The following is a 23,186-nucleotide window of genomic DNA, read 5'->3' on the forward strand; positions in this document are numbered from 1 at the left end:
TTTCAGATGGCTGTGTGTCCCTTCTGTGTTCCTGCCCCCCCCCCCCCCCCCCCAAACCTGTCCTGTATCACTCTCATCAGCCCTGCCCTGTCTCCAATGTCCTTTCAGCCAATCAGCTCCCAGCCTGCCCATTTCTAGTCACCTGTTCCCTATCAACATGTTAGTTCTGTCTGTATTTAAGTCTTGTGTTCAGCTGTGTCTAGTCAATCACAGGTCTAACAGAGTGGATAGACAACCATTCACATTCACACCTACAGGCAATTTAGAGTCACCAAATAACCCAAGTTGCATGTTTTTGGTCTGTGGGAGGAAGACTGAGTACCTGGAGAGAACCCACATAGGAACGAGGAGAACACACAAACTCCACAAAGAAGGGCCTCAGACGGCTGGAAGGTTTGAACCCAGAACCCTCAACTCTGCTGTGAGGTGACAGTGCTAACCACTGCACCACTGTGGTGCCCTGAACTGTGATTATACTGTACTGTAACTGTAGGGAACTGTACTGAATGTTACTGTACTGAATGTCACTGGAACTGTAATTAACTGTACTGTAACTGTAATGGACTGTACTGTAATTTTACTGTACTGTACTGAATGTCACTGGAACTGTAATTAACTGTACTGTAACTGTAATGGACTGTACTGTAATTTTACTGTACTGAACTTTACTGTACTGTTACTGTACTTAACTGTACTGTATTGTAGCTGTAATGGACTGTACTGTAATTTTACTGTACTGAACTTTACTGTACTGTTACTGTACTTAACTGTACTGTATTGGGCTGTACTGTAATTTTACTGTTCTGAACTTTACTGTTACTGTACTCTAAGTGAACTGTACTGTATCCGTTACTGTACTGCAACTGTATTGGAGTATACTGTAATTGTACTGTACTCAACTTTACTGTACTGTTACTGTACCAAACATCACTGGAACTGTACTGTACTGATCTTTACTGAACTGTAACTCTACTGAAAGATAGTTAGAAACATTTTTAATGACCTCACTTTCACTAACTTGCTAAAAAATGCTAAAAATCATATAATCAGGTTGAAAGTATTTGAATATGAATTTGAACGTTTTTAAAAGTGTTTTCAAACACAATCTGATTTACATCTAATCATATATTCTAAAAAGCACATGATACAGTTGATCCCACTGTTTGAAAAAAAATTACTCAGGTGTTGTTCATGTTCTGACTGGACTCAACTGTGATTACTGCTGTTTCTCCAGCTTGAAGCAGAATGAAGGTAAACCTCGTCACTGATGGCTTTGTACCCTAAAAACACAGTGACATTCACTGTGTCTGCGAATGCAAAAACCACCCCTAAATATCACAGACTTCCTTAAAGACAGAGTGTGAAAAGCACCAGAATGTGACGCGGTGAAACGACTCGGCAGACATGCTGACTGCAGCAACCCGGACATCAAGCAGGCGTCTGCGGTTTGTGGTGTGATTGCATTTATGGAAATAACGCTGCATGTTTTTAGAAACAGTACAAATGTTAATGTGTGCCACCTTGCATTCAAATAGAAGGGCAATCCATCACTACAGTCTGCCCAACCCAAGAAAAACTGAGTTCAGAAAGATGCTCCCCCCCCCCCTCTTTCTTTCTCTCTGATCCTTTATAAGCAGGCAGGAAGCCGGGCTGCGCATAAATCATCTTGAGCCACTTTCATATTGTAGTGTGCGCACAGAAACAGACACAGTGCTATATAATGATCAGGTTTCTTCATATTTGCAGCATAAAATAAATCTATGTGACGTTGAGGTTGAAAAATGGCTCTGTGCAAAGTCTTGATAGTCTGGGGTAACATGCTTGAGACTGTGTGTGTGTGTGCGCGTGTGTTCCGATGAGCCTCATCACCTCTTAGCTTAACTTCATTTTTTACCTGTAGCTATGAAGAGGAATTTTATTTACTGTCATCTTTGCAAAGTTTCACTTGTTTATAATTCCCTGCTGTTCAAATGGAGACTCTGTTTGTTTTATCTCCATCTTGGAGGGGTACAAAAAAAAAGAAAAAAACCTCCATAACGTGCAGACAATGATTAACCAGTCCACAGCCAGCCATCTCAATCCCTCTCACGCAGTTAATGATAATGAGGACAGACATATTAATCTCTCAATTGCGGGAATGTGAGTGCACCCGAGGCCTTGGCAGATCAAAGAGAAATATCGGGCTCTGGTTTTTTATTTATTTTTTTATTTTTTTTATTCGGTGCATCTCATCTGGCCTCTGACAGAGATATGAACAACCGAGGCCCAATAAGTTTCCCTCCGGCCCATTTCCCTTTTCCATTCATCTCCTTAATAGAGGCAATAACGGCGCATTCAAAGTGACGACACATGGCACGGCGAGATTAAAAAGAGCTGCTATCACTCAGCACAAATGTTTAACATGCCATACGCAGACCTGAAGATAACACACTAATAAATAAACAGCAGCAGAGAAAATAAAGAACCCCTAAAAGAAAGAAAAAAAAGATCATCTTATTAATAAAGCGAATGTCTCTTCAGCATCTTCACACGCCTCATGTCTTTTTGTTTTGTAGTTTAAAGTAGTTTATTCATCAACTTCAGCTTGGTCCTGCACATGAAATGATGGCTGCAGTGATTAAGTGATTACTGTGTGTACACTATATACAACTGAAAGTCCTCATTAAGCAGTCACTCGGACTTTTTCTTGTTGTTCTGCCAAATACAACAAACAAAGGAGCTCTCCTGCTTCTTCTTGCTGTTGTGAGGTTGCCAGCTTGTTTTTCTTATGTTCAGATCATCTGCAGATCATCATTGTATGAATAGAAGCGTGTGCAAGTCCACAGCTGTCTGTGACAATACTGAATATAGATGGAACTTCATCAGCTTCACAAATTTAAGAAAGAAAATGTGTTTTATTTGGGACTATTTTAGCAATCCGTAGTTATCCTGTGTAGAGCAATTGAACAGATGTAGCTGTGTAGCGTTACATACACCATGATATACACCTACTGTGCAAATGTATGGAGCTGTGAAGGTGGAGTAGTTATTTCAGGCACCCCTGGTTCCCAGAAGTAAAAAATCCCATTAATTTTTCCCATTGACAATGTTACATAACTCATAGCCTTGAGAAGCTGTACGGCTTGAATCAACATGAAACTCTCCTGCTTAAATCATCACTCACTACACAAGATGAACAACTGTTTTTAGAAAACATCTGGTTCTTTAGTTAAAAGTTGAAGGTGCAAGATTGCGCACATAATAATTTCAGTTAACTACGACTCCCAAGATGCGTTAGAGCAAGCCAATCACGGAACTTAAAAATCAGTTTTTATGATGTATGTCTCACAATTGGTGGACCACCCAACAAACTCTTATAGGTTTTACTGGCTCCTCCTGCACATTCCTCTTTTGTTAGTTATTGTTTTCTTTTCCTAATCTCACTGTTCTGCACGTCTTATGTATATTTTCTCTATTATGTATTTTTTCTCTTATGTGCAATGAATGAAATTGGTCATGTGTGCTGCTAACAGCAAGCAGAAGCTAAAAATCCCAGTGAAGCACAATGTGTGAACTGTTCAAAAACGCCATCAGAAAGCTCGCCAAGAGCTCGCAGATGCCTCACAGATGCCAACAAATAAGACATGACCTCAACAGTGCTGATGTTGAGCGTGTGACAAGCTTCAAGTTCCTGGGTGTCCACATCACTAAGGACCTGACATAGACCTTAAATACCTCCTCCCTGATTAAGAAGGCCCAACAATCTTGTTACTTTTTGAGGAGGTCTAAAAGGGCCCACTTGTCACAAAAACACCTCGCCAACTTCTATTGCTGCACTGTGGAGAGCATCATAACATCCTGCCTGACAGTGTGGTATGGCAACTGCACCGTTGCTGAGCAGAAGGCTCTGCAGCAGGTGCTGAAAGCACCATCAGCACCAAGTTACCCACCATCAAGGACACTGACCAGAAACGCTGTGTGCAGAAGAGGGCGCAGCCTTATCCAGCGACCCCACCCACCTGTAATGGACTGTTCAACCCCCCTGCCAAGTGGGAAACGGTACCGGTACCTCCTGGCCAGAACCATAAGGCTCACAAATAGCGTCTTTCCCAGGACTGATGCCTCAAACCTCTCTCACTAACACTTTATCGCACTACGCACTGGCACAGTACTAGTATGTTATACACTGTATAACCCAAAAGAGAAACTGCCATACACTATCACTTTACAATTATATAAGAATAAACTGGAATGCACTGATGCACTTTATTTTATAATATGCACTTTACATATCATTTCATCATGGACTGATAATGAATGTATGGACTGTCTCTAGAACTGCTGTGTATGCAGGGAGGGGGGGGCTCTTATTCTTGTCTTTAAATTGCACTTTTTGTAGTGTACTACGCTGATGACACTGTTAATTTTGTTGTATGTTGCTCTGCTCTGTATAATGACAATACATTGAATTTAATTGAATTGAAAGATATCAAGCAGGTTTAATATCTGGAACTCTTCAGGAGTCCAGATCCTGTAGTGTGGAAAAATGTTGTAACTGACATTGAGGGTGGTGACCAATTACAGCCAATGAGAGAGCAAGACATGAGGTGATGACAGCGATGGAGGCACAATTATTTATCTTCTATTACAATACACTGGCATACATAGAAGCTTTTCAATATTTGTAACCTTGTCATATTTTCCAAACCAAAATACAAGCAACATTGAATGTTTATATTGCACAACATTCTACATTATAAAATATTCTTCTGGTCCATAAATAGTGATTGTGAATGTCTTTTTCCCCCCATAATAATAATAATAAAAATGAAGGATTAATCAAATATTTATTAATGACTGAAGGTGAATTTATGAATGTGAATTGGTGTACAGACTAATTATGAGTCAGAATATGAACAGTATGTAAGAGTTAGTGCAAGAATATTTATTTACCTTTTTCGTACTGTTTTCGTACTAAAATGTAGTTTGGAGACCAGACAGAGTCATCTGGGATTCCTTCTGGTCAAAGACTTGTAATGTGTGACACCCCGTCACCCATCAGTTGTGTTGTGTGCAAACTACAACAACTTAAAGATTCATGATTACAGGACAGTAAGTTGTGTAGTGTGAACAGTATAAAGACTCAGAGCTACACACACTTCCGTAGCTGTTGTTAGATCAGGAGGAAGAGGGAGAGATGAATGAATCAGAGCTCAGCCACATTGTTCTGGAAATGAAACCCTGCCGCTGTTTGACTTCATACTCAGTAAGGAAAGAAAAAGGAACAAAAGAAAATCCTTTGTACACTCAGGAAGAAGTAATTTGGAAGCGAAACAACTCAACCCAATATGCACAGACCTCATGATAACTGCTGCTGTAAAACGCCAGTGTGTCATCCGGCAGCGTTGAGAGGAGGCTGGCAGCGGAGAGGCCGAGATGGATCTGCATTAGATTCATGTCGACAAAGAGGCCAGCAGAAGCCGGTCTCCTGGGCGGCTGGTGTTCTCAGAGTGCACACACACAGACGGCTGCCGTGATTGGATTCAGATCAGGTGTCTCACTGAGGCTGAGCTCCATGGCAATGAGGGCCTTCCTCAGAGACCGCGACCGTGTGGATCCATCTCTTCCTGCAGCCGCTGGAGTTTACACAGCAGCCGAGCAGACAGAGAGACTGTCTCTGCGGTGAGCCACACTGACCCCTGGGAGCTTTATCTCACTGCCATCAGAGTCACCTCTTTGTTTAACGCTGACATTTTTAAGCAGCTACGCAATATTTCATCTTTACATCAGGCTTGAATAATAGTAATAATACACAGGTAATAATACCTGAATAATGGCAGAAAAAAAGAGAGAAGTTATCATTCTGAAGCATTTCTGGTATTTCTGCTCACTTTGCCTGATTTCTTCTGTTGATAAAGGGTAGTAACCACACAGACAAGCAGCCCGCTTGTCTGTGTGGTGGCAGCTATTACTGCCTCTTTCCCGTTTAGACATTTCAATGTTGGTGCCGAATACAAGCTGCTTGTAACTACATGTTGCTGTTGTGTGTGTGTCTTCAAAAATTGATTGGAAATGTCCACAAGGTTCAGTTAAATCAGAGGGGCCCAGCAGACCTTTTTGGCTTGTGAGCTCCTTTTAATTTTGCCCAGCTATAAATGCCCCCCCCCCCCCCCACAAAAAAAAAAAACCCAACCAAACAAACAAAACCCTAGAGCAGAATCATAAATTACTCATATAAACAGTATCTGTTTCAATCCTTATATTGTAATTAAAGCAGGTGTGTAGAGTTGGCTATTTGCATCTCTGTCTCTCTCTCTCTCTCTCTCTCTCTCTCTCTCTCTCTCTCTCTCTCTCTCTCTCTCTCTCTCTCTTCTTGGCCGTCTCTTGCAGACTACGTGGGTACTGAGTGGGCCTGGGGTTGAACTGGGCAAATTTTGCAGGTCCCACATGGTTTCAGTAATATGGGCCCTACATGTGAAGCCCATGTGGGCTGACTGTATGAGCCCCATAAGGGATGTAAGTGGGCTAAGCGAGCATGAGCATAAACAGGGCAAACTGTATGGGCCGCATATTGTTTCAGAAACATGGTCCCCACATGTGAAGAAGTGCCCCATTTAAGGTCCATTCTGATCCCACCAAACATATGGGGCCTACGTGGGTCTCACCCTGTTGGGTCCCACCCGAAACCCAGGCAGAACCCAAATGAAGCCAATATGGGCAAACACAGGTGGGGCCACTATGGAAACTGCGGACAAACCCACTTGGGACCCATATTTGCAGCCCAAATTGAACCCTTATGGGGCCCACATGGACATGCTGGCTGGGTTCACATCCCTTTGCTAGACTGTTTATTTTCAGTTTTCTCATTTTGCATTCAGGGTTTGACAGACTGGCTGCTTGTACATGTCAATCAAGTCACACAAGTCAATCAAGTGAATCAAGTGGCATGTGCCATAGAGAATAATGGCATGCTCTCTGCCAGCATATGCTTTGCAATCAACTGAGTTAAACCCATGAACAGTGAGTGCAGTATATCAGGATGTGAAGTAAAGTCAGTGCAGACTCACAGAACAAAGAAAAACAATACATATAAGAGAAACAGTGTGTATGTACTGTATGTGTAAGATGGACACACTCTGACCTCATGCTAAATGGTATATGCATCATCATTATACTGGCATACACTGTGCAGGCATCATTCTATGCATCTGCCCAGCGGCCAGATGAAACTCTGTAGATGTGTGTACACAGACAGAAACATGCACATTCTTTTTTTATCAGATCTATAAAGCCATGTGTGTGCAATGATCTGTTTTATAAATGTCATTTACACACTGAAGAGTAAGTGGTAGGCTGGTTACTGTAAATGTATGTACTGTATATATGCAGTATATCAGTATGGTTCACTTATTTTAACAGTATAGTGATAGAGGACACTGCTTCCTGCCTTTCTGCAGATGATGTGTGTCTGTGATATGTGTGTCTGTGTTTTTCCTCACAGTTTCTGCATTGAATGAATAGTCCAGTGTCCCTCCCCCCACGAGAAGCAAAAACGCACCATCACCTTCCGCAACCTCAAGTCCATCAACCCATCCTCTCTCTCCACATGTCTTTCTGAGTCCATCTCAAAACTCACCATCACCCACAACAACTCCCCCGACAACCTGGTCAACTGCTACAACTCATCACTCATCAGAGTTTTGAGAGAAAATATCACAAAATCTGAGCATGAAATCAATAAATACTGCTCTCAAATCCATTTAATATGCTCTTGAATTAAGATAGGGAATAAACTCCATACAACAACAGCCACTGGGTCTCCCGCGCTTCCAGGTTTTCGCCAAAGCCAATCATCATTGACTTTTTCCATTTACCGGCTGCAAGCTTCTTGTGCAGCTACTCTACCGTCACTTTGCTATTGCACACCGTTACACGCACTTGCACATTAAAAACACTGGGTTGCACATTGCTAATACATCTAGTCAATCATCATTTAAGCATCATCTGCAGTTAAACGCATCATGTTGCACGTTACTTACACAGCTTATCACAAATACTAACCGAAATCGCTCCGTATCGTCCGCGTTAAAAGCACCGGATCACAAGCTACTATCACAACTTATCACAAATACAACAAACCTGAAATTGCTTCTATATCAACTGCGTCATAAGCACCTAGCATCGGGATGCCAGCGCCACCTGCTGTTTTCCTGCTTCAACTGCAGCGCTTCGCTTAGACAGGGACATCAAGCCCCAGGATGCCTGCGACCCCTGCCGTTTCCTCACTACAACTGTAGCATTTCACTTAGGCAGGGACATCGGACACTGTGATATCAGTGACCCCTGCTGTGTCCTCACTCCAACCACAGCGTTTCGCTTGGACAGGGACATCGGACACAGTGATACCAGCAACCCCTGCCGTTTCCTCACTCCGACCGCAGCACTTCTCCTAGACAGGGACATCAGGCACTGGGATGCCTGCGACCCATGCTGTTTCCTCACTACAACCGCAACGCTTCGCTTAGACAGGGACATCAGGCACCGTAATACCAGCAACCCATGGCATTTCCTCACTTCAACCGCAGCATTTCACTTAGTCATGGACATCGGGCACCACGATACCAGCAACCCCTGCCGTATCTTCACTCTAACAGCAGCTCATTTCTCCAGAGCAGTGACACCGGGATGTCATTGCCCCCAAGCACCACTCCCGCAACTTCAGTAGACAGAACCATGCAAGCCAATTTTGGGGGTTCCATGGTGAATGATCGTTCTCCGCCAAATGGCCAGCTGAGACCACTTTCACACGTTCAATGCAACCTACCTGTCATTATATCTCATCACATCGACCATTTCATTATCAAAGCCCCTTTCATACATTCAACGCAACCTACCCGTCGTTATCTTTCGTCACTTCGACCATTTCATTATCAAAGCCCCTTTCACACGTTCAACGTAACCTACATGTTGTCCTATCTCGTCACCATAACTATTTCATTATCAATGCCTCTTATAGCCTCTCTCCATCTCAGAATTCAGACAAGCGCCTAATCATTCCCGGCTATACCAGCACTTTCTCCACGAATCATCGTCGCACCATTCTTAAGATCCGCTCAGTCTTGGTGGAGGTTTTTGGTGGTCCTCGCTGCCCGGGCGCTGCGGCTGATCCTTCATACGGCCTCCCCACACCGCATCAAGAGCACAAACGATTAATTCAAATTGTTAATAATTTTGTCAAACTTATCTCATTGGTGGTGTGGTTCTTGCTCGTGAATCGTAGCTTGTAAAGCGCAGTTTCAGGAGCGGGAACACACCCCAATTACACCTCTTCTGGCTCTTATATAAACGACATTTTGCAAATTTCTGTGTAGACTGAATAAAAAGGTTCAGGTTGTTTGCCACTGAAATTGGCAAACAACCAGTGTTTACACCACTGATACTTTTTTTAAACGTTTTAAGTTCCATATACATTTGGGAGTATTTGTTATTGTTTCACTCTCTGCTCCACCTGTTTACCTGCACGCCCACGTTCAAAGTCCCACACTCAGTGATGAATCATTGCTGCTGTTCGCCCTTCAAACATACCCCAGCATGCCGTTCATATCTGCTGTGTCACTTGCCTGCAGATGTCTGGATTTGAGTCTTTTCATTAGATACAAGTTGTATATACATTAGCTAATGATACATGCTGATATAACAAAGCATATGTTTGTGAAAATGTCATTTATTAATAATCCATTAGATTTTTTCCAAATGAAAGATTGCTGTAACAGTTAGGTATTTGGTTTCTGCTCTAATTAAAATTGAAAGAAATTCAAATTTTCAAACTCATTTCAATACCTGTCAAAATGTTCCTTTATTCGTGAGTTTTTCCTATTTCAGAAGTATCTAAAAATAGTATCTTCCTGCAAAACTTTTTGAAAGTGACTATAATTATTCCAGTTTTAATTTATTTCATTACAGTGACACAAGCAGTAGACACTATACCCCAATCGTTTGCAATCTTGTTGTCCAATTAGAACCATCTTTAGGAGCTGAATCTATAGGTCGTCTCCCCTGCCCCTTCATTAATCCAGCTGGCTGTAGATTGGACTCAATTAGCCTCTGCTGTTCCATCGTTACCATTGATCCTGATTGTCTAGCAAATCCATGCTTTCATTCTCTCGCTCTTTGAGGAGCGGGATGCAATAGAAAGGAAAAGCAGTAAAGCAGGTGAATTGTGGGTGGGTTTGTGGCTTTCCAGCATTGTGATACTCAGTTTTTGTGTTTTGGTTCTTAAGTTCAGCAGCAGTGAAGACAGAGAGTGCTCAGTTTCTTACAGATTTTATCTTTATGCCGACTTTTGAAACAAAGCACTCAGAATGACACCAGACATCTGTTTTAGTCCAGTGTGGTGACGTAAGTGTCCAGATGTTCAGTTATTAGATTACATTCATAGCTGTTGATATTATGCATTTCCAGTTTACTTTTTTTTTTACAGTTTTATACCTCAAGCAACATCAAAACACACACAAATTCTATTTGGACTATACATCTCAAAACATTTTCAGTGTCAAGGTGTAACCTAAAACTGTAGGCTAACATTGATGTGTTATAATGTTAAATTTGACTTAAACAAGTACAAACAAGGCTGCATTGTTGGGAATTTTTCCATATTGCTTTTACATATTTTGTTATTTGGTCCATCACCTGCTTTCTAACTCTGGGGTGCGTCACCACAAACTTATTTTCTTGCTTTTACGTGTAGGAGTCCACAAAATAGCTCAGTGCAAAAATATTGACCTGCCTGCCAGATGCTCTGGTAAAATAAAACCCACTGTCCCACCCAGAAGTGTCTCATTCTGTCAGCATAAAGTTGTAATCCTGAGAGTCCCCTGAAGCACAGGTATTAAGACATATAAAATAATCTGCTTGGAACAGTAATTTTAGACTCATATGGGTTTTCCACACAAAGGTACTTAATACTTTAAATTTTTTTAAATGACATCTTGCCCTTTTCTCTTATTAAAAACAAGATGTCTCCTTCTTCACTGTAAAGTTCATTTTCCGTGTTTGTGCACTGGAGGTTTCAAGTTTCCACATCACACTTGTGTAAGTTGAATATATTCGACCAGGATTGGCCCCTTAAAATTAGATTTTCAAGCACAGAGAAACTCTCCACCTTCAGCAGATGAAGGTGAAAACAACATCCTTCTGCACAGTGAAGCTCAAACATCCAACTGAAGGAACAAAAGACAAATATATATTTTATATTATATAAGGATGTTATAATTAAAACTTTATAATGTTGTGGATTTCAAACTTTCAAAGTTTGACTTAAATTCTCGAAATAAGACATACTTGAGAACTAGCACCCCAATAAAGGGCTGACTGATATAGTAAAGATATATTAAACCTTGGAGATGTTTAAAACACAGGTGCACCCAAAAGGCATCTAGGTTAATGATGATTTTTGTCCAAATCTAAAGAGGTTCAAATGTGAAAATAAACATATGAATAACTTGAACACATTCTTTTTTTGTGGACCCAACATAAAATGTCTGCTTTTAATCCATTTTGAGAGAATATATTAGAGGATTATGGTAAAAAAGTCTAAGTGGTGTAACCATAAAAACTTTGTACCAAATAATTCAACTTGCTTTAAAACTCTAAATTCTCAATAAAACACCATATCAACTAGTTTGGCATGATCTTACATTATAGTCATTATTAGTATAAGTCCACTTAAATACACTGTAGGTGATGAAATGTGTAATATTTATCATTCTTTTGTGGTTACACCATTTGACATTTTCAGGAGCATTCAGTCTTACTTTTGGTAAAAAATGGTGAAAAAGACAAATGACAAAACCAACAAACATACAAAATGTACATTTTCAAAAACCTGATGCTGCTTTTAAAACTATTTTTTAAAACATATATATGAATTGCTCATCTTACCAACCCTTATTTGTCACTGACCCATGTACCCTAACCTTAACCCCAACCCTTTCCAGGCAGATAAACCACATACATACATTGCTGTCTTGACTTGCAGCGCTCACTGGTGATTAAATCTGCCCATCAAAGCCATGTGATATCCAATGACAACATGACATTATCAGTTTTGTGAATTTAGTTGACGATCCGCACTTTGGTTGATTGCCGGCGGCACGCGGATCCTCACCGAGTCATAATATTTAGACCCAAGTTAGAGGAACTCATCAGCATGTTTCCGGAGAGAGCGGTGCTTGTTAGGATTTATGGGCCATTTCATGCTCCCATTTCCTTTAGTAGGTAATATGTGTCACTTTTATAACACTGTGAAGTTGAAGTGTTGAGGTGAAATGTTAAGTGATGTTTCAGCGATATGCAAAGGGAAGAGATTGGCTTAGCCTTAAGTGGATATTCCAGCACTCATCCAGCCATCGGGAAGATCACAGCCATTTTCTGACTCCGACATAACAAGGCCGAATAGAGCGTCTGTGTCCTTGATGAGCCCTCTCACTACTTTACAGCCTGTGGGAGAAGGACATCTCATTGTACTGTCATGTTCACTAACATTGCAATATATATGAGCAGTTTGGTCAGGAAGTGACAATCCTGGAGGCGTCATTTGGTCTTTATCTGTGGATTTTTAGAAATGTTTCTGCTCATTATCTTGGTTTGTTTGTATGTAATGCAATAACCCGTCCAGCTGTTTCCTTTGATTCATGTTTCAACGATGTTCTGCCTTGTCTTGCAATTACCATTTTTTTTGCATTCAAATACTTCGACAAACTGTCACAAGAACAACTGCATTTCTTCTTTATTTAAATGTCTAATACAACCTTTTTTTTTACCTAACAAGCGACCTTCTCACACCTTTAACCTCTCATTGCCACGTGAATTATGACTCTTGTCTGTCAGGAGTATGGCATTGTTATGACTCTCTTTACTTGAGCCATGTAGTGACAGGTAGGCCTATAATCATTTCTCCGCCAACAGCAGACTTCATCTCTCGTTCACTCTCTTGTTTCTTTGGCGTGAAAAGATCACACACAGGCTGAATTTGTGTGTTTTATGCAGTTTACTGAAGACATTTTACAGAGTTCAAATATTCCAAGGAGCTTCCTGTTATCCAGAAAACAATGAAGAAGTTTGAATCCTTATATGTCTTTACATAAGCAGTTAAAGGGAAACTGTCAAATGTACACATAAGGTTTCCTTAAATCTGAGAATATGACAGTTATGTCATCAGGGTCTAACATAAGATGCTTTTGGTCGCATTATGGATATTGAAGAAAGCAGTGTTTGTTTTAAAGATTTGTTTTGGCATAGACACCTTTATTCAGCAGTAGACAGACAGGAAACATGGTAGAGAGAGGGGGGTGTACCATTTTTTACCAAAAGTAAGACTGAATGCTCCTGAAAATGTCAAATGGTGTAACCACAAAAGAATGATAAATATTACATATTTTATCCACCTACTGTGTATTTAAGTGTACATATACAAATAATTACTTTTTTAAAACATCAATGAAAATGACAAAGATTTTGGAGTATTTTTACATTTAAATTTTAAAGCATTTTATCAATATTGAGCAGGACATATCCTAAACACCTGTATATAATCAGATTTTTATGAAAAAAATTCTGGTTACACCAATTGACACTGGGTTGCATCACGTCATTGACCCATAAGTCAAATATCTCAGGATGTCTAAAAGGTCACATCTAACCCCTGAACAGGTAGTTTGAGACAATGTGTGTATGATTCAATGTTTATTGAATTAACTCCTTTAAAAAAGAGCTCAAATTCATGATATCTTATACTGCTTCAATTTCGATAACTTTCTTTTTAATCTGTCTCCTGTCGGTATACCAATGTTACAGAGGCCCAAAACTAAATTGTTGGAATGCACCTTTAAAATGTTTTCTCTCTCTCTCTCTGCCACATCCAGATTTAGCCAGGAGTCAGGGGTGAAATCTGAAGCTGACAATCACATGTATCTATTGTAGTCTACATGGATTGTTAGGTTGTCACTCTTTATTTTTATACTTGCAGAGCACAGTGGTGTGAAGCCATCTGTGCTCTTGTTAAGACATCGTGTGCATAATCATTTCTTCATGTTTTCAGTGACTTTGTGGATTATTTATCTGCACGAAACGGCTACATGAATAACGGCTAACAATTCAACATACAGATGATTCCCACTTGTAATTGATTTTTTGTGTGTGCGTCAATCGAAAAAACAAAGAAAATGAGGATAATTTTACCCTGATGCACCTCTCTGTTCACTCATGTTAAAAGGTTTCTTCTGATGACAGCAGCTCAAACCGAAAATCATTTTCACACAGCTGACATTATTTTATCACTGTGTTCGCTGGCTGGCTGTCACACACTGTCATAAGCTCTTGACTGAACTGACCTTTCAGCCCCATTAGCAATTAAAGCCTGACATATCGCAGTCTGTTTGATAATTAACATGCAAATAAACTCATGAATTATGGAAATGGGTTAACTGGACTAAACTTGAAAGAAATGTTGAGCAGTTGTAGAGCTGCTCGGAAAGTGACTGTTATGCTAAACACTGCTGCGGATATATATGGGTTTTGCTGCACTGCTGAGAGGTGTGTGTGTGTGTGTGTGTGTGTGCGTGCGTGCGTGCGTGCGTGCGTGCGTGCGTGTGTGTGTGTGTGTGTGTGTGTGTGTGTTCAGCTTTGTAAATAGCCCACAGTGTATCTGTCATTTTGTATATATGCAGTCAACAGTATATCATTTCATATTCAGGGTTTGGACCTGTAACTAACTGTGTAATCATTAAAGGGGAATTCATCATGTGTAAACGTGGTTCTTATTCTAATTTTACGCTATTATTTCAACTATGAAGAAATGCAAACAGCATTGGAATTGTTTCAGTTATATTGTTAATAGCAGAATCTGAGTCCATTAAATATAAAACCTTAAAAAGGGTTCTCTTTATTCCTTCAGTTCTTTTCGCACAGTCGTCCAATTTATACTTTGATTAGTTTTTTTCTAAAGTTATCCAGGTAGGTTGTCTCTGGATCCGTGATTATTATGCAAAGAGAAACCGCTCGTTAGTTACAATTTGCTAGTGCAGCATAAATGTCAATTTTAAAGGTCATGAAGGTGGAAACAAAGGCAGTATATGCAGTATATGATGTTTATTGACTGACTTCTCCCACCAAATAAATGCGCGCTAGAAGTAAAGTCTGGAGGTATTTTTTTTTGTAACGCTTGTCCCGTCATTCTTAAAGTTAATTTTTCACAAATTCTTACAACAAGTGGTGAGAAAATGTTATGACTAATAGTGAAAATACAGTAGATTAAAATAAAATATGAGCTTTAGACCCACGTTGAAAACTACCTGAAGTTCCTTATTTTAATCGAAGTACCCAATTTTTAAATGGTAAATGCACTGAAATTATAAAGCTCTTTTCTAGTCTTTTTGACCACTCAAAGTACTTTTACACTACATGTCACATTCACCCATTCACACACATTCATACACTGATGACAGGAGCTACCACACAGAGTGCCAACCTGCTGATCAGGAAGGCAATGGGACTAACCATTCCCATTGCCCAACGACACATCCACATGCATACTGGAGATGCATACCGATCTTCCGACTGGTGGACAACCGCTCTACCTCCTGAGCCACAGCAGCTCATTATTAATAGTAATAATAACAACAATAATAACAGCAGCCTTTATTAGCACTTTAAAATACAGTTAGTACGCACTTTACAATAAAAACAGAACACATTATGAAACACAAACTGATTAAATCTATATCAAATTCCATGAAATAAAAAATTAGTTGACCAAGTTGAGCAATTTAAAGAACTGGGTTGTTTTTTTTTAGGAGACTTCAAAAAGGAAACAGCCCTGGTCTCCTGAGGCAAATCAATCCAAAGTGTAGGAGCCCTAACTGTAAAGGTTATTTCACTTTAATGTCTAATTCTGGACCCTGAAACAATGAGAAGAACACAAAGACACTTGTTAACGCCTGCAAAAGCATTAAAAATGTTCTATGTGTTCCATTTCTATGACTGTGAAATCCATACATTTAGTTTCTTACTCAGAAAGCCATTTTTTATCAATTCACATAATCTCAACTAGTAAATCAAGAAATTAAAGATGATGTTTGAATTATAACGTCATTGTAGAAATGCTTCATAATCGTTTGAATGAGCCAACCAGCACTGTGGTTTTTAAATATACTTGATCATTTCATCAGTTAGTTTCTAATTACAGTTCAGCACAGTTCAAATCTAACCACATCTATATTTTGCTGTCGTGTATCCGAAGTGACCTCTGTACAGTACAATGCTGATTTGTGTTCTCATCTGTTAACTCTGTGCCAAAAAAACAATTTCTTGATATGTAAACTCGTTTAAAAGAAAGGTCGAACTCAGTCTGTGAACCTGAAGCTTTCATCTGAACGTCATCGCTGTTATGAATCAGTTTTACACTTCTTTGAACCCTCTTCTTCAAAATGGAAAAGTATAAATCTGGCGAGTCTCAATGTTGAAGGGACAGAGAGATGGACCACACAAGGCTCATGTTGTCATTTTTCATGAGGTCATGACTGGGCTTGCCAGGCGGCGGTGTGGCTACTTGGTATACAAGGCCACAGTAAAGGGAAATGGATCTTGATTGTCACGCTCTGTTGACCCACTACCAATTTCCCGAGTCGTATTTCTCTCTAATATTGTTAGACGCCAATAACTCTTGAGAGGCGAGTGACAGGGCCTGCTGGTGTGGAACGTGATGTACCAAACATGGCAGCACGCAGTACTAAAGCTACTCATGCCTGTAATTAATTTCTATCCTTAATTCCTCTGCAGATAATTATCAGATGAATTATATACTTATCATTACAGTGATCGGTGACCAACAAACTGAGCAACTTAATGTCTTGCATTCAGTATGACACACTGTGTCCTGGGTCACCTTGTCTTTGGTGTTTATGTTGATGTTCTCACTGCTGAGATGTGGTTTTAAACAAACCTGCGGGTTAGGCAAAGCTGAATGGTAAAATGATTGTTCAAACTGTCCATAGACAGCCATCATAGTTTACAGAGCAGCTTCTTGGTTCAGCTTTGACCTACTGTCAATGGTGGATCTCTTTTTTTGGGAGATGTTTTGCCATGCTTACATTACATTTGTAACTGACCTTAAATACCTCATGTCAGCTTTTCTGTGTCCATGTGGTTTAGTCAAATTTAAAGGATTGGAAATGTGAAAATAAATGTATGAATAACTTGCACACATTTTTTTTTGTGGATCCAGCATCAAATTTCTGCTTTTAATCCATTTAGAGAGAATATATTAGAGGATTATGGCAAAAAATGTCTAAGTGGTGTAACCATACAAAACTTTGCACCAAATAATTCAACTTGCTTAAAAACACTAAATTCTCAATAAAACACCATATCACCTGTCTACATTAAATAAAGGTATATATAAATATTACAGAAGTCATTATTTGTATAAGTCCACTTAAATACACTGTAGGTGGATAAAATATTGAATATTTATCATTCTTTTGTGGTTACACCATTTGACATTTTCAGGAGCAAATGTCATTTCAAATTACATAAAACCCACAAAAATACTAAATTTACATTTAAACAAACCTGATGCTGTTTTTAAAACTATTTTTTAAGATATTTTTAAATTGCTCAGCTTGACAACCCTTATTTGTCACTAAGCCATAATCATTGCAAGTGGAACACCGTGATTGCCCAAGGAGAGTAGCTGCTCCATTAACTTTATATGCAATTGTCACCTTTTAAAATGTGCTTTACTTCAGTCTGCATACCTTAAACAACACACCTTAAAATTGCCCTCCTCAAGAAAAACAGAAACAGATTCAGCCAAAAAAATGTCAGCGCTGCAGTTTTGATTCAGTGGCCACATCTGTATGTACTCTGATCTTTACGGAGACACACTGTAACTCCACGCTGCGTTCCATCAGAGAAATCCTCCTCAGAATCTATCAAGTTAATTGTCCTTCATGCTTACACACCAGAGAAAGAGGATGAGCTGGCATTAAGTCAGCCCACTTGAAAGATGACTAAAAATACATAATCTCACTGACTTGTGCTTGCACATCATTTGGCCCTTTGAACGCTGATCCAGAGTCGTGAAATTAAATGAAACCCCATCAATCCTGTGAATGTGTTTCAGTACTATCAATCCATGTTATGACACCCACGTCGAACACTAACAGTGTCCAATATGCTATTAAATGAACATGACGGATATGTTTCTTTTAATCTAATTGATTTATTGAGGCCCTTCACGACATTCCGGTAAAAATGATACAAGTCAGCAAGTTTTAATGTTAGGCTGATCCTCAAAGCTACGCCGTTTTCGCTCCGTCTGTGTCAAAGTTCAAGTGTGCTTTGCCAGGTTAGCAGTTCACTATCCAGCAGTGAGTGAGCAGTCAGATAGCAGCGCTGATCTGGCAGACATGATGACCGACTGAACACCGTCCCTCTGCTCCTATTGGTCATATTGAAGTTACTGTCTGGTGACAGTCGAAAGGGGGGAAATATTACTCCATTTAATTAATTTAAAGTATATGGTCAAGTTTTGAAGCATGTTAGAATGATGTATGAACACTTCATCATCCCTGAATCCCCAGCCAGCATGTCCATGTGGGCTCTACATAGGTTAAATGCAGGCTACATGGGTACTGAGTGGGCATTGGCTCCACATGTGAAGCCCATGTGGGCTGACTGTATGAGCCCCATAAGGGACGTAAGTGGGCTAAGCGGGCATGGGTATAAACAGGGCAAATTGGGTGAGAGCCATTGGTTCAGTAACATGGGCCCCACATGTGAAGCCATGTGGGCTGGCTAAATGGGCCCCATTTAAGGTCCATTCTGATCCCACTTAGACCCCATATCGGCAAAGATATGGAACCTACATGGGTCTCAACCAGTTGGGCCCCACCTGAAACCAAGACAAAACACAATTGAAGCCCTTATGGGCAAACACAAGTGGGGCCACCATGGAAACTGCGGACAAACCCACTTGGGACCCATATTTGCTGCCCAAATTTAACCCTTATGGAGCCCACATGGTCACGTAGCAAACTACTCACACACACAAACTTAAATGCAAAGATACAAATACACACCAGTGAAGTAATAAAGTGACTGAGTGATCATCATGCCTCCTTCACATGTTAGGTATGGTGTGCTTTAGGGCTTTTAAAGCTGCACTAATCTGAATTTTTATCTAGACAATGGATCAACTGACAACATTTAATGTGAAAGTTGTTGCTCATAGTGACAAACCCAAAGAGAATTATCACATACTCTGCAGTTCCTCTCAGCTCTAAAGAGAATTATAGCATCTTGGAGCTAATAGTTTTAGTTTTACATTGGCAACTTTACTGTTTCGGTTCATCGCTCTCCTCAGAGTAGTTTTCAGCCACAGCAGACAGCTGTGATAAATCCAGTGTTCACTACCTTCTCAGCACCAAACAGAAGACAAAGTTAGTGACTGGCTGGTGAACATAGTGGAGCATTTAGCATCTAAGAGCCATGTGTTTTATTTAGTAGTTGGTAGAGACCAAGAAAGAGCAAAAAGATAGTTAATATTGGACTTACATTCATTGGTTGGCCAGAAACATGACTCAAAATGTAAGCTGGTGTTGCTCTGAATCTGCTGGATATGGTAAGTATTTGCAACACAGTCACTTCATCCTTAAAAGGTGATAATATGTCAATGGTTACAGCTTGATGCATCAAGTGGTGCAGGTTGCAGGTTTAACAACATAAACATGAAGTAACATAACTAGTTACTTCACTTTCTTATATAATAATTTGTTGAATTGGAGCTGTTTCTAAGTTCTAAGTTACTTTTCCATGCAACTATGGATGTGTTATAGATGTGATACTGATTTGTAGTTATGTAAGATTTCATCCATTTCATCCAATAGTGTTACAAACGTATTAGGCCATGATGTGTTGTAATTATGTACAGTAATTGTGATTACATTCATTATATTTCAGTCATTATATTTGGATGATGATAGGAAAGCTTGCCTTATCTAACCAACTAATGAAATAGCCACAGTAATCAGGTTAACACTCTGTCATTCTGTGATAAAGAGGGGCAATAGCAGCAAGCAGGAGATTTGGAGTGGGACAGACTTTGCTAGAAACACTGATTATACTGAAAATTACATAATTAAAATCTTTCTTCTCTTTTTAAAAAAGTGACATAATAAACAGTTACAACAAACAGAACACAAAGAAAATAAGTGAAATAAATACATACAATAAAAAAAGGCAAAGGCTATTTGCACCCCTGGTGCAAATATCAATGGATGCTATTTGTACCCCAGTACAATTAGAAGTGGATGCTATTTGTACCCTGGTATATATAGCAAAGTGTTCTATTTGCACCCGTCTTGGTGCAAATATCAATGTATACTATTTGCACACCAGTACAATAGGAGTACCCTGAGGGACTGAGTGTCGGAGGGGAGCGTGTGGAGATATGCAGAAGACTCCCGTATCCCACCGGGACAGCGGGATAAATATACGTCGCTGTTCTCTTCTGTATATCATATAATCATTTCTATCCGGTGTGGCATGTGAGCGTGAGAGCAGCTTGAAATGCATGTGTCTCACGGCCAATGCCTGAGACTTGAGAGGTCTGAAATGTATTTGGTATCCATGGCAACCACAGACTTGTCTGTCAAGATTTGATTTCCATCATGTAACAAACTGAAGGTTGTAAATTCAGATATTTTCGGGTTGTATGCATTTACTTAACAAAGTTATGAAAATACAGCAGAGTTTTTCCCGCTAAAACCATTATCAATATATAACTACTGCTGCAAAGACTCAAACCCGAGTCTCATACACTAATGACGGACACGCTACCCATTACGCCACCGCTACAGTCCTACACAGTAAAGTGACAGCCCAATATGTTTGCTAATACAGAAGATAGATATTGCCGACAAATAATTTTTGACTGACAAACTGACGCTTGTATGCATTCACTGAGGAAAGATTATGAAAATATAATACAACTTTCCCGCCAGAAATGTCTTTAGAACAAACATTAGAGATGAAACCTTTCTAAATTCGCCCTTTTCTGCTGGCGTGGAAGATGAATATCCACCATGTTCTCAAGCTGTTATACGTCTAGGGTGCAAATAGCTCAACTGTGTGGCCGAGGCTATTTGTACCAGGGGTGCAAATAGACACTCCGATAAAAAAAATGACATCAACACCACCAAAGAGAAAATCACAGTTCCTACATAAGAACAGAACCTGTATTTTGATAGCTTGTAAATAGTGATAAATGATGTTTTATTACCTTGGATAGAGTTTTGAAAGGTCTGCTATATTTAGTTGAACCTTTATTCTACCAGCTTGATGTTTCAACTTGCTTTGCCAGTATCAGAAACTTAAATACACAATTCCAGAGTTTCACGTTATGTAGTGTATATCTATAGCAGAGTCCTGACGCTGTTGGTGGTTCAATCCCTGGCTCCTATAGTGTCATTTAGCAAGACAGTGAACCCCAGCTCTCAGTGTGTTTGAATGAGAGTCACATTGCAAACCACTCAGCCCATTTAACTTTTAGAACATGGCTGCTGTGAGATTGTTACAGCTGTATTTTTCCTCCTGTATAATCAGCTTTCTCTGTGTTACACCACATTGATTTCACACAGTGGTTTGGGGTCACAACACAAAATCAAAAACCGAAATTTCTGAGTAAGGAACAACAGAGTGAACGAGCTGACAACAACAAGGAAGACTTCAGAGGAGTGAGGCCAGTTCTCAAGTGTTTTTCCCATTCTGCAGAAAGTAGCTCAGCCCACTGAGGAGTGATGAGTTTCAGGGGCTGCTGTGTAGTCTTCCATATGTAATCACAGCCTCAGTCACTCCCTGGTGTCTGAGGGCCTGGGAGGAAGACCGACCATCATTCTCAGCGTGAAGCAGCTTCTCGTTTATAAGATTCCCTCCCAGCTCTGCCAGCTCTCACACTATTGATCCACCAGACCAAGTGCAAGAGGAAAGCTCCCGTCATACATCAACGCTCTGCCTCAGAACAGCGGATGAAAAACTTCTCTCATCTGTCCCCCTCCAATCAGTCAGAGGGTCCATCCCTGAAGACGCAGAGCCAGAGTCGCCCCGGTGGCCAAGGACATCAACCCGTCCACCCTGACAGTCCTCTAGCCTCCATCCTCTTGAGGGATGGCGCCAAGCGTCCCCAAAATCAGCCCGCATTAGTGCTCATCTGTCTTCATTGGACTTGCAGTAGAAATCCTCAGCATGCCAAGATGAGACTAAATATCAGCCATCCATCATGATCTTTCAAGTGCGCCGACTTTTCAGTGTCCGGCTGTAACAGCTGGTGACCAAGGACAGAGCTTCCTCTCTGGCCTTCACGCCTCTCAGAGTGAGCGTGAGAGATGAAGCCGGGTTCGGTTCAATCTGTCAGATCATCCTTGATGTCCAGTCTCTGGACAGCGACTTGGCCATAAGGAAGACGGCGCTTCATTTGTCTGAATCGGTTCAGAAGCAGTGTTGCCACGTCTCTCGCATTGACTGTGAGACTCAAGCAATTGACACTTTTCACACGCTCTCACACCATAAGTCCATTTTCTCACGCAGTTCAAAAGAAATTCAAAACTGAGAACATCGCGGCATGAAAGAGAACACTGACAACACACAGACAGACAAGACAGAGCAGCACCATGCAACAGCGAGTTATTCAGTGACAAACATACACAAATCTATCATTGTTATAGCGTGCACGCTGCTCAGAGTAGATCTCAGTCAGCAGCTCTTCTTTTCCCTTTCTTCTTGTACTATGTGTGCACAGGCAGGAATGAGAGCGAGTTACTATGGTTACCGATGCTCCAAAACGTTTTCATGATTCCCAACAGGCTAATAGGATTTTAGGTAGCCTATTACCTTTTTAGGGTACATAGTGTTTTTTATAAATATAATTTCAAATATGAAATAGTTATTCTAATAATCATTTCCTGTCCTGATCCACCCAATTATAAACTGTTCTGGATGTGTTCTTGGTTGTCATAACAACCTCAATCTAACTAATCTAGACTAGGTTTTAGGTTTTTTCTACTTTTTCTTTTTCTGGAAGATGACTCCCCAGGCCCCAGACCGCCCACACACCTGCAAATTATGTATCTTTCCAAATTTGCTCCCCAATT

Source organism: Scomber scombrus, chromosome 17 (assembly GCF_963691925.1).
Source record: "Scomber scombrus chromosome 17, fScoSco1.1, whole genome shotgun sequence".
Lineage (NCBI taxonomy): Eukaryota > Metazoa > Chordata > Actinopteri > Scombriformes > Scombridae > Scomber > Scomber scombrus.